At 36.3% G+C, this 17,060-nt stretch overlaps 1 protein-coding gene across 3 annotated transcripts in view; it reads left to right on the top strand.

Moving 5' to 3' along the window:
* The window catches only part of IQCH (IQ motif containing H), a 4,045,691-nt gene that overhangs the window by 1,708,850 nt on the left and 2,319,781 nt on the right, over positions 1 to 17,060 (top strand). The window lies entirely within an intron of this gene.

Consider the following 17,060-nt stretch of genomic DNA (forward strand, 5'->3'; position numbering starts at 1 on the left):
AGAGTAGGTGCCATCATTTGAGTACTGTATTAGAGAAACAGTTTCTCCAGCCTTTCAAAATTACTGGTATGCAGCCATACCTGAAAGAAACACAAGTAAGTAGATTCAAGGCAAGAAGGAAGAATTTTCTTTTCAGGAAACTCAGACCATTATTTTATCTTATTACACAGACGTGATCAACATTAAATCTTTGTTGCAGTAACCTAAGCTAATCGTATTATATTCTGCCAGGGATATGACCAGTGGCTGCCCTTTAAAGATTTAGGGCACCTTCCATGCTCCCTAACCACTGTGAGGCATAAAAGCAATAGTTAGGGCGCCAAAGATTCAGAACTTTATTGCTGCAAAGGTACACTTTCCTTGTATGTTTCATGCAACTGACTGCTGGCTAGTGTCCCTTCAAGGCAAGATAGACAAGTACCCATAAGGAGAAACCTTCCACTTCTTAAGTTTTCTAAGGAAAAACAATGTTTCTTCAGTAGACATAATGGTTGACATAATAGTTAAGTTGTTTACCTCATGGACACAAGTTACAGTGTTTGATTCTTACCTTTGAAGTGAAGTTGGTTAGGTTTAAAATGGCAATTAGCCTAGTACTTACTTATGAGCCTATAAATATATTTTATACTAGGAAATGCATTCTTTATGGGTTGTCATTACTTGTAACTGTTCTTTTCCCTTGCTAGATGGTTGTTTGAAAAAAATTCTGCTAAAACTCGTTTGTGTATTTATTCTATCTTTTGGTGTAGAAATCTTTTTCTTTGGGGTCAGAGTTTCTGGTTTTGACAGCTGTCACAAAAAATGTTTACCAACTTACCCAGGCTGTGCTACCTGTTTTTCAGGCTCTTTTTTCAAGCTGGCCATGGGGCAATTATAGGGCTCTTCAGTTCCACCTTCTGCCATCCACAAGAAGAAGGCAATTTCTTAGGAGTTTCTGAGTGTCAGTCCAGCTCTTTCACTTTTTTCAGCCACAGATGGGTGACACTGCTATGGCCAGACCTGGTTTCTTGGACCGCTCATAATTGTCTCTCGTTCCCATTGATGTATCTCCTGGAGAAGCTGCTAAGTGCTGGGGTTAGCCACTTCATCTGAAGCTGTTGGGTTGTTCTCTCCAGGCAAGGGAGAACCATTCTTGTTGGCATCAAAGGGAGGACCGGATAACATCTTACTGAATAGATGTGCTAAGATGCCTGGTACTCCTGCAATGAATCATCTTTTTCCAGGAGTCTCCCAGGAAAAGAAAGAAAAAAGTTTAACACATGACTTCTGTTTCTCTCCATACAGACAGGGAAGACTTACTAGGTTTGTTTTAAGCCTTTAATGCTTTAAATCCTATTTCTTCACTGAATAATGACTTAGAAAGAATTCCTTCTCTTTCTGATATTGATTCTCAGTCAGAAGAGCAGGGCTTCGAGTGGCAATGCTATTCTTCAGTGAATTCTCCTTTGCTTTGGATTCTGATTTTGAAAAAAAGTGTTCATTCAGATTTCTCTCCAAAAGAGTTATCTTTATCTGGAACTTTAGGTCAGGGATAGGTTCCTGACCCAGAGACTCCCCAGACTCTGGAATAGATTGCCCATACATGTCAAGCAGAGTGCCTCTTTGGACCTCTTCAAGAGGAATCTTGACGAATTTATGGGAGAAAGGAAATTCACCCCAGGGATCACGTCAGTTGCCCTGCTAGACAGGGGTCCAGGAAAGTAAATAATGTGGGAAGAAATAGCCAGGGAATTGTTATGGCTAGGCTTGTATAGGCCCTAGGGCTGATAGCCTAGTACCAACCTATGAACCTGTGAAATTAAATAATTCAGAAGGAACGTAAAATGAAATCCCATTCTCCAAGGAAATCTACTATGATTTGTTGCAGCTCTATTTTCCTCAACTTGCAGCTGTTTTTCCAGTTTTACAAGAATTAGAGGCTTTCTTAGCTTGCAGTATGTTAGGCAGTCAAACTCCTGCTCCAAAAATGTAAGATAGGTTATATAAAGTATCTAAGAGACATAAATATCTTCTTTTCTCTAATACTAAATCAGATCCTGTAGTTATTTCCTTATCAAAAACATCTACTGCCAAACATATATGCATCTGTTGGCTAGCTTGAGTGAACTTAAGCAAAAGCTGGAAGTAAAGCCGGTCAACATGCCAAACAAGAGTTAAAGACTACTATACTTAATATAGGGAACCAATCAAGTATTACCAGCAGTATAAAAAACAACCAAAAATACTCAAGTAAAAATTCTACTGAAATGGACAGTCCATATGTATGCACTAGTTGTTTGTACTAGTCTAGTTCAAATACCATATACGCTGTCCCCTATGGCAATAAAACGCCTTGTAGCTTTGAGTGATCAGGAAACAGAGATGAAACGTAGCAGGCACTTCTAAAATTCCATAAAACTTTTATTGAGAAAAAACACACAGTGAGCGCTTTCGCCGATAGGCTTCTTCAGACTTATATTATTCAACAGCCTCTCAGACATTTAAAAAGCCCTCCATTGAACATGATTGGTTGTTCAAAGAAAATTTTAAATATAATGTTATCTTAAAGTGCTAGATGCAAATAATTAAATACCTTCTTATTAAAAACATCTACAACCAAACTCAGAGAATAAAGTGTTATATACCATGATGGTCATATTCAAGATAATGTCATAAACAGCATTATATAAACTTTGCCAATTGCATTTATATACATATATAAAGTTAAATAAGTGTCTACATACCATCTGACTATCAGGGTACAACACTGTCAAAGCTTTACCACTATTTAGTGATCTTTAAGTAGGTCACAGCTGTTCCATCAAAGGTATACCACCAGGTTACATAAAATTAATAATGAAAATTAGAAAATCAAAATTAAAAATTAATGACATGTCTAAATACTAACTTTTCGACTTACTTACAACAGCAGTAGCAGTGCCAGGGTAAAAAGCTATAAAAAACTGTAGATATTAATAGACACTTTGACCGAATTGGACACAAGCAAATTCATATTTACATAACAAAGTCCCACTCATTGTCATATACATATGTACTAGCATAAAAAGCTGTACACACCAACCTACATAGAAATCTGTGCTTATCATTTCTCTATACACAATGAGTAGAGAAGAGAAATAATACGTATTGCCATATTAATCAGAGATAAAATTCATAAAAAGATCACATTAAAACATACACTGTATATGTAAAAATGCAATTATGAAATGACCCATCCTCACAAAAGACTCCCTACTCTTTGTAAGACCATGAATATTGAATAAAAACCTTTTCAACTCAAGAATCCTAGATATATCAAAAAAGGTACAGTAAATGCCCAATCATGAAGTTGAAACACATATTATATGTAGTATTATATAAAATATATATTCATCTTGGTCTAAATATTCTCCTGCTCTTCAAAAAAGGTTTTATCTGTACCTTATCATTAAGACCTGGTGGTTCATCAGATCTCAGTCTGATGATCCATCTTGTTTCACATTCTAAGGTTCTATTAATAAGATCTCCTCCTCTTATACCCTGTACTAGTGCCTGTATAACATAGAAGTCAAAAGTGTGTTCACCCCCTGCTTCTTTGTGATGTCTAGACAATGCATTAACATCTGAGCCTATTCTAATTTGATAATTGTGTTCCCTGATTCGTTCCCTTAGGGTACGATTTGTCTTCCCAATGTAAAAGGACGAGCATGATTTACAGGAAGCCATATAGACAACATTTCTGGTTTCACAATTGGTATTAGTATTAAAAGAATACTTGCGTGTTGTCTTTGGATGTACAAATTCTGTATTCAAATTAATGAAACTACATTGATTACATTTACCACAGGGTGAAGTATTCCCAACAATACCTCTGGTTATATCCCTTTTACATATATATTTGGGCTTACATAGTAATCTTTTCAAGTTTGGAAGATTTTTGTATGTCACTTTCGGTTTAGGGCCCACCACCTTACTCACTTCCCTGTCTGAAAGGAGAATATCCCAATGTTTGTGCAGTGCTTTCACTACATCTGCACTCGTCTTACTAAAGGATATGGTGGCCCTGACTGTATCAATGGATGTATTTGTTCCCTCTGGTCCTTCGTGTTGTTCCAAAAAATAGGGTCTAGCTCTATTAGATCTCATTGCGTCTACTTCTGTAATAGTCTCATTGATCTTCTGTTCATCATAACCCCTATCCAAAAATCTTTTCTTAAGATCAAAAACTTCTACCCTGTAATTGTCATCACTAGGGTTCAGCCTTGAAGCCCTCATAAATTGTCCTTTTAAGACATTATTGAAAACATATAAGGGGTGCATACTTTGTTTGTGAAGTAAATTATTCCTGTGACAGCCCTTTCTATGGATGGATGTGTTCAGCAGACCATTAGTTAGTCTGCAGATTTCTACATCCAGAAAAGAAATATTAGTTCTAGAAAAATTTAAAGTAAATCTCAAAAAGGTAGTGGAGGTATCCAAATAATTGACTAAACTTTTTAGAGTTTCTTCATCCCCTAACCAAACAAGAAAAAGGTCGTCCACAAACCTACAGTACATCCCTACATGTTTCTTGTACAAATCATTTACACATAGGTACCTTTCTTCCCAAGTGGCCATGACCAAATTGGCGTAGCTATTGGCACAAGGTGTGCCCATAGCTACGCCATCAGTCTGCAGAAACAAGTCATTATCAAATACAAAGATGTTGTTCGTTAGAATTGTCTCTAAATACAAGGCCACTAAATCCACTTTTTTATTTGTAAACTGTGAATTTATGCGTAAATATTCTATTATGTAGTTAATGCCCACCTCATTCGGGATTACTGTGAATAGGCTCACCACATCCAGGGTCACTAACAGGAAAGGCTGATCATCCCTCAATCTTCTTGTAAAAGTGTACAGATCCAATAAAAAGTGCTTACTATCCTTAAGTATCCTGGTGTTCTCATTTACCAAAGGTCTTAGAATACTCTCCGTATATACTGAAAGGGGTTCAGTGACCCAACCCTGGCCTGCTACTATCGGTCTCATGGGGGGGTCTATGAGTGATTTATGGACCTTCGGCAGCCCCTGGACTATCGGTATAACCGGATCCTTTACCTTAAAGAATTCATACAACTCCTTGGTAATATCTGATAACATGAGAAGATCATCTAACATATAATATACTCTGAAAACTTTATCAACCACTGTTTGTGGGTCTATTTTATGGTAAGAATTATCATCATCCAAAAGACGTCTCATCCTCACATTATATTCAGAAGTATCCATCAATACAATAGGACCACCTTTGTCAGCTGGTCTAATCACCACTGACTCATCATTCCTTAGGTCATTTAGTGCTTTCCTTTGGTAATAATTCAAATTATGTTTATATTTTATGGCCCTTCTATTTTGATAGTTTTCATATATCATTTTCTACCACATTACCAAATACTTCAATTGCAGGGTGTAGCTGCGGAAGGTACGTACTATTGGCTCTAAACCTTACAGGTTCTGTCTCATGCCTCTCCTTGCCGAAGTCCAATGTTAGTTGTATTTTCCTGGTAAATAACTTCATGTCAATAACAGTGTCTGCTATATCACTATTTTTAGTGGGAATAAAACTTAGGCCTTTATTGAGGACCTGTTCCTCATGTTTATTGAGGGTTCTGCTAGATAAGTTAATAACTAATGAGTGGGTCTCTCCCACATCTTCTTCAATGTGGGGCCGTACTGCTCTTCTATAGAGCCCTTCCTCTTCTGTCTGCCTCTGCTCGCAGACCGTCTCCTTCCCAAAAAATTGTCTTGTGCTATTGGGAATGGAGTATTTACTTTATTCATTGTTGCAGAGTTATTACTATAATCCTTAGGTCTAACAACTAATCCCTGTGTGTAATCATGTAATCATGAGTGGGACTTTGTTATGTAAATATGAATTTGCTTGTGTCCAATTCGGTCAACGTGTCTATTAATATCTACAGTTTTTTATAGCTTTTTACCCTGGCACTGCTACTGCTGTTGTAAGTAAGTCGAAAAGTTAGTATTTAGACATGTCATTTATTTTTAATTTTGATTTTCTAATTTTCATTATTAATTTTATGTAACCTGGTGGTATACCTTTGATGGAACAGCTGTGACCTACTTAAAGATCACTAAATAGTGGTAAAGCTTTGACAGTGTTGTACCCTGATAGTCAGATGGTATGTAGACACTTATTTAACTTTATATATGTATATAAATGCAATTGGCAAAGTTTATATAATGCTGTTTATGACATTATCTTGAATATGACCATCATGGTATATAACACTTTATTCTATGAGTTTGGTTGTAGATATTTTTAATAAGAAGGTATTTAATTATTTGCATCTAGCACTTTAAGATAACATTGTATTTCAAATTTTCTTTGAACAACCAATCATGTTCAATGGAGGGCTTTTTAAATGTCTGAGAGGCTGTTGAATAATATAAGTCTGAAGAAGCCTATCGGCTAAAGCGCTCACTGTGTGTTTTTTCTCAATAAAAGTTTTATGGAATTTTAGAAGTGCCTGCTACGTTTCATCTCTGTTTCCTGATCACTCAAAGCTACAAGGCGTTTTATTGCCATAGGGGACAGCGTATATGGTATTTGAACTAGACTTTTACTTGATTTTTTATACGCTGGTTCCCGTCTCCATTGGTGTGCTCATCTGCATTGGATTTGCTGTTATACATTTTATTCTGTCGGAGCAGCACCCGAGGAGGATATTCAGAATAGTGATAATATTGAACTTCCGTATATTCCGCCCGTGTTGGAGAGGGCGACTAAGTTTTCTGATCGTTTTCAGGCTTGTGTGACCGGAGGGAATAACCAGCTACTCGATTTTGTACCTAACATTGACGGGACAATGGATACCAGTAACGTGATGCATGACTTAAACGCTATGAAGGACTTGCAGGACTTTGAGACGGCCTTCTCTAAATTGAAGAAATTACAGGTACAGAGGCACTACTTTGAAGTGTGCTTAAACAAAAAGATTGTACCACGTGGGCTTTGCGTTTTAAAGATGCCCACGTCTGGTAATCAATTCCCTGACTTGTTGTACCGCTGGCAGCAGCTCAACCTTGAGTTGAGCTTTAGCTATATGAGACTTCTTGTTGATTACCATACACCTGAGGAAAACAGGTTAAGATTTTTGGTGAATAAGTTGTTTGATGATTTTAAGATTAAATATAATGAAAATGTATATGCACTGAAATTAGAGAAAATTTTAGATGACATTACGCTTTTAGAAAAACGATTGTTAGACCAAAAAAAGCATAAATTAACCAGGGATATGCGTGATTTTAGCAGTAATCATGTTTTTATGTGGCCCAGAGAAAGTTATAATGACGCACAAGGCCAGAACAATTTTCGCTTTGCACCACGCAGTTATGCGAGTGCCACGACAAGAACTTACACACGCAATGACTCAGATGCTATGCCTACGGCTGTTAAAGAGATGAATGCTGTAGAGATTCAGTTAGGTGGTACAGGACAAATACAAGTATGTAATACGGGTGGTGACACACAGGCAAACACACTAAATTTGAATGTAGGGAGTGAGACACTCACAATGGAACAAGGTAATGATTCTATGACAGGCACAGGAACAGCTAGTGTACAGGGTGAAGTCAGTAATGGGTTGAGAGCCCCGGAGACATCAGGAGAACCAAAGATATGTATAAACACTGCCACTAATGGTAAGTTAATACCACAGGGATTAGTTGTTAGACCTAAGGATTATAGTAATAACTCTGCAACAATGAATAAAGTAAATACTCCATTCCCAATAGCACAAGACAATTTTTTGGGAAGGAGACGGTCTGCGAGCAGAGGCAGACAGAAGAGGAAGGGCTCTATAGAAGAGCAGTACGGCCCCACATTGAAGAAGATGTGGGAGAGACCCACTCATTAGTTATTAACTTATCTAGCAGAACCCTCAATAAACATGAGGAACAGGTCCTCAATAAAGGCCTAAGTTTTATTCCCACTAAAAATAGTGATATAGCAGACACTGTTATTGACATGAAGTTATTTACCAGGAAAATACAACTAACATTGGACTTCGGCAAGGAGAGGCATGAGACAGAACCTGTAAGGTTTAGAGCCAATAGTACGTACCTTCTGCAGCTACACCCTGCAATTGAAGTATTTGGTAATGTGGTAGAAAATGATGTATATGAAAACTATCAAAATAGAAGGGCCATAAAATATAAACATAATATGAATTATTACCAAAGGAAAGCACTAAATGACCTAAGGAATGATGAGTCAGTGGTGATTAGACCAGCTGACAAAGGTGGTCCTATTGTATTGATGGATACTTCTGAATATAATGTGAGGATGAGACGTCTTTTGGATGATGATAATTCTTACCATAAAATAGACCCACAAACAGTGGTTGATAAAGTTTTCAGAGTATATTATATGTTAGATGATCTTCTCATGTCATCAGATATTACCAAGGAGTTGTATGAATTCTTTAAGGTAAAGGATCCGGTTATACCGATAGTCCAGGGGCTGCTGAAGGTCCATAAATCACTCATAGACCCCCCCCATGAGACCGATAGTAGCAGGCCAGGGTTGGGTCACTGAACCCCTTTCAGTATATACGGAGAGTATTCTAAGACCTTTGGTAAATGAGAACACCAGGATACTTAAGGACAGTAAGCACTTTTTATTGGATCTGTACACTTTTACAAGAAGATTGAGGGATGATCAGCCTTTCCTGTTAGTGACCCTGGAAGTGGTGAGCCTATTCACAGTAATCCCGAATGAGGTGGGCATTAACTACATAATAGAATATTTACGCATAAATTCACAGTTTACAAATAAAAAAGTGGATTTAGTGGCCTTGTATTTAGAGACAATTCTAACGAACAACATCTTTGTATTTGATAATGACTTGTTTCTGCAGACTGATGGCGTAGCTATGGGCACACCTTGTGCCAATAGCTACGCCAATTTGGTCATAGCCACTTGGGAAGACAGGTACCTATGTGTAAATGATTTGTACAAGAAACATGTAGGGATGTACTGTAGGTTTGTGGACGACCTTTTTCTTGTTTGGTTAGGGGATGAAGAAACCCTAAAAGGTTTCGTCAATTATTTGGATACCTCCACTACCTTTTTGAGATTTACTTTAAATTTTTCTAGAACTAATATTTCTTTTCTGGATGCAGAAATCTACAGACTAACTAATGGTCTGCTGAACACGTCCATCCATAGAAAGGGCTGTCACAGGAATAATTTACTTCACAAACAAAGTATGCACCCCTTATATGTTTTCAATAATGTCTTAAAAGGACAATTTATGAGGGCTTCAAGGCTGAACCCTAGTGATGACAATTACAGGGTAGAAGTTTTTGATCTTAAGAAAAGATTTTTGGATAGGGGTTATGATGAACAGAAGATCAATGAGACTATTACAGAAGTAGACGCAATGAGATCTAATAGAGCTAGACCCTATTTTTTGGAACAACACGAAGGACCAGAGGGAACAAATACATCCATTGATACAGTCAGGGCCACCATATCCTTTAGTAAGACGAGTGCAGATGTAGTGAAAGCACTGCACAAACATTGGGATATTCTCCTTTCAGACAGGGAAGTGAGTAAGGTGGTGGGCCCTAAACCGAAAGTGACATACAAAAATCTTCCAAACTTGAAAAGATTACTATGTAAGCCCAAATATATATGTAAAAGGGATATAACCAGAGGTATTGTTGGGAATACTTCACCCTGTGGTAAATGTAATCAATGTAGTTTCATTAATTTGAATACAGAATTTGTACATCCAAAGACAACACGCAAGTATTCTTTTAATACTAATACCAATTGTGAAACCAGAAATGTTGTCTATATGGCTTCCTGTAAATCATGCTCGTCCTTTTACATTGGGAAGACAAATTGTACCCTAAGGGAACGAATCAGGGAACACAATTATCAAATTAGAATAGGCTCAGATGTTAATGCATTGTCTAGACATCACAAAGAAGCAGGGGGTGAACACACTTTTGACTTCTATGTTATACAGGCACTAGTACAGGGTATAAGAGGAGGAGATCTTATTAATAGAACCTTAGAATGTGAAACAAGATGGATCATCAGACTGAGATCTGATGAACCACCAGGTCTTAATGATAAGGTACAGATAAAACCTTTTTTGAAGAGCAGGAGAATATTTAGACCAAGATGAATATATATTTTATATAATACTACATATAATATGTGTTTCAACTTCATGATTGGGCATTTACTGTACCTTTTTTGATATATCTAGGATTCTTGAGTTGAAAAGGTTTTTATTCAATATTCATGGTCTTACAAAGAGTAGGGAGTCTTTTGTGAGGATGGGTCATTTCATAATTGCATTTTTACATATACAGTGTATGTTTTAATGTGATCTTTTTATGAATTTTATCTCTGATTAATATGGCAATACGTATTATTTCTCTTCTCTACTCATTGTGTATAGAGAAATGATAAGCACAGATTTCTATGTAGGTTGGTGTGTACAGCTTTTTATGCTAGTACATATGTATATGACAATGAGTGGGACTTTGTTATGTAAATATGAATTTGCTTGTGTCCAATTCGGTCAAAGTGTCTATTAATATCTACAGTTTTTTATAGCTTTTTACCCTGGCACTGCTACTGCTGTTGTAAGTAAGTCGAAAAGTTAGTATTTAGACATGTCATTTATTTTTAATTTTGATTTTCTAATTTTCATTATTAATTTTATGTAACCTGGTGGTATACCTTTGATGGAACAGCTGTGACCTACTTAAAGATCACTAAATAGTGGTAAAGCTTTGACAGTGTTGTACCCTGATAGTCAGATGGTATGTAGACACTTATTTAACTTTATATATGTATATAAATGCAATTGGCAAAGTTTATATAATGCTGTTTATGACATTATCTTGAATATGACCATCATGGTATATAACACTTTATTCTCTGAGTTTGGTTGTAGATGTTTTTAATAAGAAGGTATTTAATTATTTGCATCTAGCACTTTAAGATAACATTGTATTTAAAATTTTCTTTGAACAACCAATCATGTTCAATGGAGGGCTTTTTAAATGTCTGAGAGGCTGTTGAATAATATAAGTCTGAAGAAGCCTATCGGCGAAAGCGCTCACTGTGTGTTTTTTCTCAATAAAAGTTTTATGGAATTTTAGAAGTGCCTGCTATGTTTCATCTCTGTTTCCTGATCACTCAAAGCTACAAGGTGTTTTATTGCCATAGGGGACAGCGTATATGGTATTTGAACTAGACTTTTACTTGATTTTTTATACGCTGGTTCCCGTCTCCATTGGTGTGCTCATCTGCATTGGATTTGCAGTTGTTTGTACTATGTTTAAAATACATTACATTAAATAGAACAGATTGTCTACATCTGTCACAATCTGGCATTTCTCATTTTCAGTATTGCCCCTATAGATAGTTTGTTATTTAAATCTGGAAGATTGGTAGTGTCCATTTTTAGTTGCCAATAAATTTTACAATATTCTATTTTAGTTTCCCATTGATCCCCTATTTTGTCAGTGGGAGCATCTTCAAGTACAAAAAACAGAAAAGTACTGTTTTCACATGCCTTATTATGTTTATACAAGGCATTCATCTCTGCCTTATTTTGATGTCATATAAATTCTTATACACTCGCTTCTTTTAATAACCTTTTGGTTTCCCAACATAAAATGATGGGCAAATTTTACAAGTGATGTAAATAGCTCCTCTACTTATGCCATTGTAGAAGTTTTTTTACTACCTAATTTATTAACATTCGGGTCAACTTTTATTTATTCTGCGTTTCCGCATTAACAATGTAAGGGCATTGCTTACGTGCCCCACATTTATATGTTTCAAATGGTAATCTTCCAGAAATATGTCCCCAGTTTTTTTCTTTTCAAACACAGCAACCACAGGAATATCAAAGGCCCAAAGTGGTAGAGTAGCAGAACGCAAACAAAGAGAGGCCACTCAAACCACCACGGCAAAGAAACATAGATTTGTTATGTAAAGTAAAATAAAGATAAGCACTTTTAAGTATAAAGACTCTTCCTATGATCCATAAAAAGCACACACACCATCCTTTAATTTAAAATTCCAATCCACCAATAAAAATCAATGCAAGAGCTGACACCCCCATAATGCAGACTTTAAAGGCATAGCACCATTCAGTCCTGGTAGCTGATCTGCCTTCAGATCAGCTACCACCTAAGTTCACTTAATTCTATTTTATGTCAAATGTCACCACCTCTTCTGTTCAAAACTTGTATGTACAACGCCATAAAACCAAATGAATGTCCAAGATAAGTCTTAATGTGTTGAGTAAGTGCATTATACTTTGCTTTCAGTTGCACATCACACATATGCTGTAAAATCCTTTCCTTTAATATAGGATTTGTTTTGTCAACATAATATGACACACAGTGAGCACACGTATCAAGATAAACTACATTCTTGGTGCGACAGGTAGCATATGAACGTGGTGTATAAACTTTCTTTGTCACGCGATGACAAAAAGTATTTGATTTATCAATGTATTGGCATCTTTTACAATTCCTGTATGGATAGGTGCCTATTTTACTCAATCCCAGCACCTCTAGCCTAGTCAAGGGTGGAAAGACATCTACGCAACAGTCATTTCAAACAACAACAGTCCGTTACTTTTGGACCAAGTACCAAGTTCAAACAGTGACGGTAATCTTACTGCACTTATTTTTGCCCTTTCACAGCGTGTAGACAATTTGGCGGCTAGATTCGAATGTAGCATAGCTTCTGTTACAGCCCATTCAACGGGGAGTAACAACACGGACATGGAAATTACACCAGCCCAACGTACGCACGGAATTTCCGCAGGAAGGGAAAGTTTTCACAACGCTAACCAGGCGAGTAATGGAACTAACCCTAATTCGAACCCTCTGCTTGGTTACAACTGCTCAGGAAGTAGAACTCTTACCACGACAGAAGGGGAAGGCGTCGGAGAGCTTATAGAAACTCCCGGCTTTGAAAACTGGCTAGCTGATATCATCAAACTAAAACTCAAACATCAGAACAGTACGGGACTTTCGGCAGATGACGCCAATGAAACACAGGTTAGTTCAACAAGTTTAACTAACAAATTAAAACTTTTGGACAATAAATTTGTGAAAATAAAGAAGTTACAACTCGAGATAAACTACTTAAATGAGTGCATAAAAGAGAATTTAGTGCCGAAGGGTTTGCATTATCACGTTTACCCTACAGGACTGATAGTAAATTCTCTTTTTCACAAAGAACTTTTGACTTTTTTTGATACGCAAGGTATTGCCTTATTAAAGTTAATGGTTAAACATTATGGGCTTCAAGTAATTGATTTATCCAATGAAGTTAAACAACTGAATACAGAAATACTCGTAAATCCTGACTTTCCTCATTATAAGTACGAGTATGACAGGACATTTACCACAATTGACCAACTACTGGAAAGACTGAAATCAAATAAAACCAAAAAAATGACTAGGGATCGCTTGGCTTATGCGAATGGCACAGCCTACCCGAATCCACCTCCATCCCAAACTAGTTTAATTAATCATGTTGCCTCTACAATGGAAAATGAGACTTGGGTAGAAATTGATGGCGAAGAAGGCACTACTACTAATGGAAAGACTTTTCCTAACCAAAACCAAAGAAACTACCAAGAACCCAATAGAAATACATGGGCAAATCGTCTCAGAAGGAATAGAGAGAGGCCTGATGATAATTATAATAGCTCTTTGGACAATTTTGATTACACATACCAAGGAGCTATTCCGAAGACAAACTCTAACAACTTCGATCAAGGCTTTCAAAAAAACAACAAGCGCCCCCTGAACAAACCAAGGAGGTAGCAAACAGGTCTGAAACACCAGAAATTATCATCAACAGAGGTGGAGACTTTACTATCTACAACTTTTCAAGTCTAGAAATAGACTCTTGCTTTGTCGAACTATTATCTAAAGGCTATAACTTTATACCTAATCAACATATGGACTTGGTAGAGAGTATTAAAGACTTGAAATTATTTGTTAGGAAACTCAATTTAAAATTATTATAAGGCAATTCCGAACATACTAGATCCGCTTTTTATATCCCTAGTGATTACAACCCCCCACTACATCTAGCCCTCCAATTATTTGAAGCTATTATGGAACTAGACCTAAGAAACTTGGCAAATAAGGATAACAACTTATTTTCGAATAATAATAGCAGATCATCTAATATTACTCCAGATGAAAAAGCTTTTCTTAAATTGTTTAAGACATTAAATGCGAGGGCGATTAAACCCGATAAGGGAGGGGGGCTCACTTTATTTGATTATTGTGATTATACTAGGAGGGTCTCTACTATGTTAGACAAAGAAGCATACCAAAAAGTAAGCATCAATGAAGTTAATACAGCGTACAAACAAATTAAAGGATACTTTAGTGACCTTTTTATTGAAGGATATATCGACATAGATATGTACAACTACATAAAAACTGAATGGCCAAAAATACCTGCCTTCTTTGCTACACCCAAAATTCACAAAAACTTGTCAAATCCCCCTTTTAGACCACTTATTGATGGAAGGAATTCCATCACATATGCAAGTGCAAAACTAGTTGATAACATTTTAAAAAAATACCTGGTGAAAGAAACTCAAATCTGCAAGGACTCGTGGGCCTTCTTAAGTAAAGTGAATGATTTAGAATATAATGAAGAATATAATTTCCTTACGATAGATGTGGTAGATTTATATACTTCAATCCCACACGACGTAGGATTAGAATGGGTAAACATTTACTTGGTTAAGAAAGGAGCCCCTAGTAATGAGGTTTATCTAGTAACATCTTTACTAGACATAATTTTAACCAACAACTACTTCTTGTTCAATAATGAGTTATACTAGCAGAAATGTGGAGTGGCTATGGAGTCCCCAGTAGGTGCTAGCTTTGCAAACACAGTTATGGCATACTGGGAGGGCAACTTTCTTTTGAATATGGAACAATTCACATCAAACATAGTATATTACACACGGTTCCTGGATGACATTTTTATTTGTCTCCAGGGAGACAGGGACAAGGGGATTGATTTGGTAAAGTACTTGAATAGTACCACCAGCTTTCTCAAATTTATGTTCGATTTTCAGGAGAACAACATCAATTACTTGGATATCACTCTCGTTAAAAATAAGGAAAATAGACAATTTTATGCTAAGATACACAGGAAAGAGACATACTGTAACTCTTTCATGCATTACACAAGCTTACATCCTTACACACAGAAAAAAGCGATTGTAAAGGGTCAGGCAATTAGTGCGGCTCGTATGGTCACACGAGATGATGACTTCACTCACGAATGTAAATTACTTGAAGAAATGTTTACCCATAGAGGGTACCCTAAGACATTTCTAATAAATATTCTAGAGGAAGTAAGTATAAAGAGGGAGAAAGGAGTCATTTTACCCCTGTCGAGTATAAAGAGCCCAAGCAGTAGTATAGAAGAGACTACAACTACACAGATATGTAGAGAGAAGATTACTAGTATGGGTCCTAATTTGGAGGAGAACAATGAGAGTAACTATAACAAAGGGGATACATCTAACAATATTAAAGACCCAGGTACTAGATATGTTATGACTTTCAGTTTAGAAAGCAATATTATAAGGAATATTCTGTACAAAAATTGGACTACACTTCTATATGATAGAAAATGTTCCATAATTTTTGGTACAGTCCCTGAGGTGACTTTTAGGAGAGGTAGAAACCTTAAGGCCCTATTAGAAAGTAAACCTACTATAGAGAAAGGAAAGGAAAAGGGGTCTTTTGACTGTGGAAGTTGCAGTTATTGTAAATGTATCAAGACAGGTAATAAGCATATAGTAAACAATAGGACATATGTACTTAATCACAAACTAAATTGTAATTCCAAACTAGTGGTGTATGGAGCATTGTGTTCTAACTGCACAAGTTTCTATATAGGAAAGACAGAAAGGAGATTTCGAGATAGAATATATGAACACATTAATGCTATCCCTAAAATGAAATCTGAAAATGCCTTGGTTAAACATATTTCATCCTTCCCTAATCACACCTTTAAATTTGTAGGTTTAGACCAGGTACAACTTGACAGCAGAAGAGGGCCTTTTAACCTACTCCTGGAAGAACGTGAATTATCCTGGCAATTCAGAACCAATGCTTTTATAGAACCAGGATTAAATGAACAATGCAATATTTCATGTCTTTTGAAGATTAAAAGTTTAAATAGATGAAAGTGGATTTTTGTGCCTCTCTGAAACAACTTCTAAGGAAATATTTTATGACAGCATAATTATAGTCACTGATTTTAGACTTAATTCTTACTTTTATAAATTAGAGCAAATAATTTTATAGATTATAGTCATGTATTAGTTATAATGGAACTGTATACATATTTTTAAATTATTTTTATAAAATGAGCTGTGAGCTAGGGCTATAGCAAGCATTCAAGTATCCCTTTAATGTAGTAATTACTTAATTAACCTAGCAGGTGAGCTAATCAATTGGAAGGGGTTGAATGAGTATAAAATGCTAATATTTGTGATGTATATTTTATCTGAAGAAGTCACTCTACTTTGAATGACGAAAAGCGCTTAATAAAACTGGCTGAGAGGAGTTTTTGTTGCCTGGAGCTATTACCATAGTTGGTATTTTTTTTTTTATCCTGCCTTTATCCTTATTTTCCGTGTATGCAAAAAAAAAAAAAAATTAGCCCTTTCTGTTTTTTTCTTTAAAATCGTCATGTCTGACAAAGTGCTATCTGGCTTCAAAAAATGTCAGAAGTGTGGATATAAATTACCCTTATCAGATGCCCATCCTTTGTGTGTATATTGTTTAGCCCTTCAACATTTACAAGAGGATTGTGCTACCTAAAAGAATTGCAATCCAAGGTTCTTAGCAGATAGAAGGAATAAATTAATATTGAAAGGTTTACTTCCATCTTCATTTGGAGAGGCTATCTCTGGGGTTCAGTCACCCAAAATGAAAGTTAAGGAGACCTTGGCTAAGTCTCCGAGGCCATCTTCTTC

The sequence above is a fragment of the Protopterus annectens genome, chromosome 7.part0 (genome assembly GCF_019279795.1).
Source record: "Protopterus annectens isolate FY-2018-M chromosome 7.part0, PAN1.0, whole genome shotgun sequence".
Taxonomy (NCBI): domain Eukaryota; kingdom Metazoa; phylum Chordata; order Ceratodontiformes; family Protopteridae; genus Protopterus; species Protopterus annectens.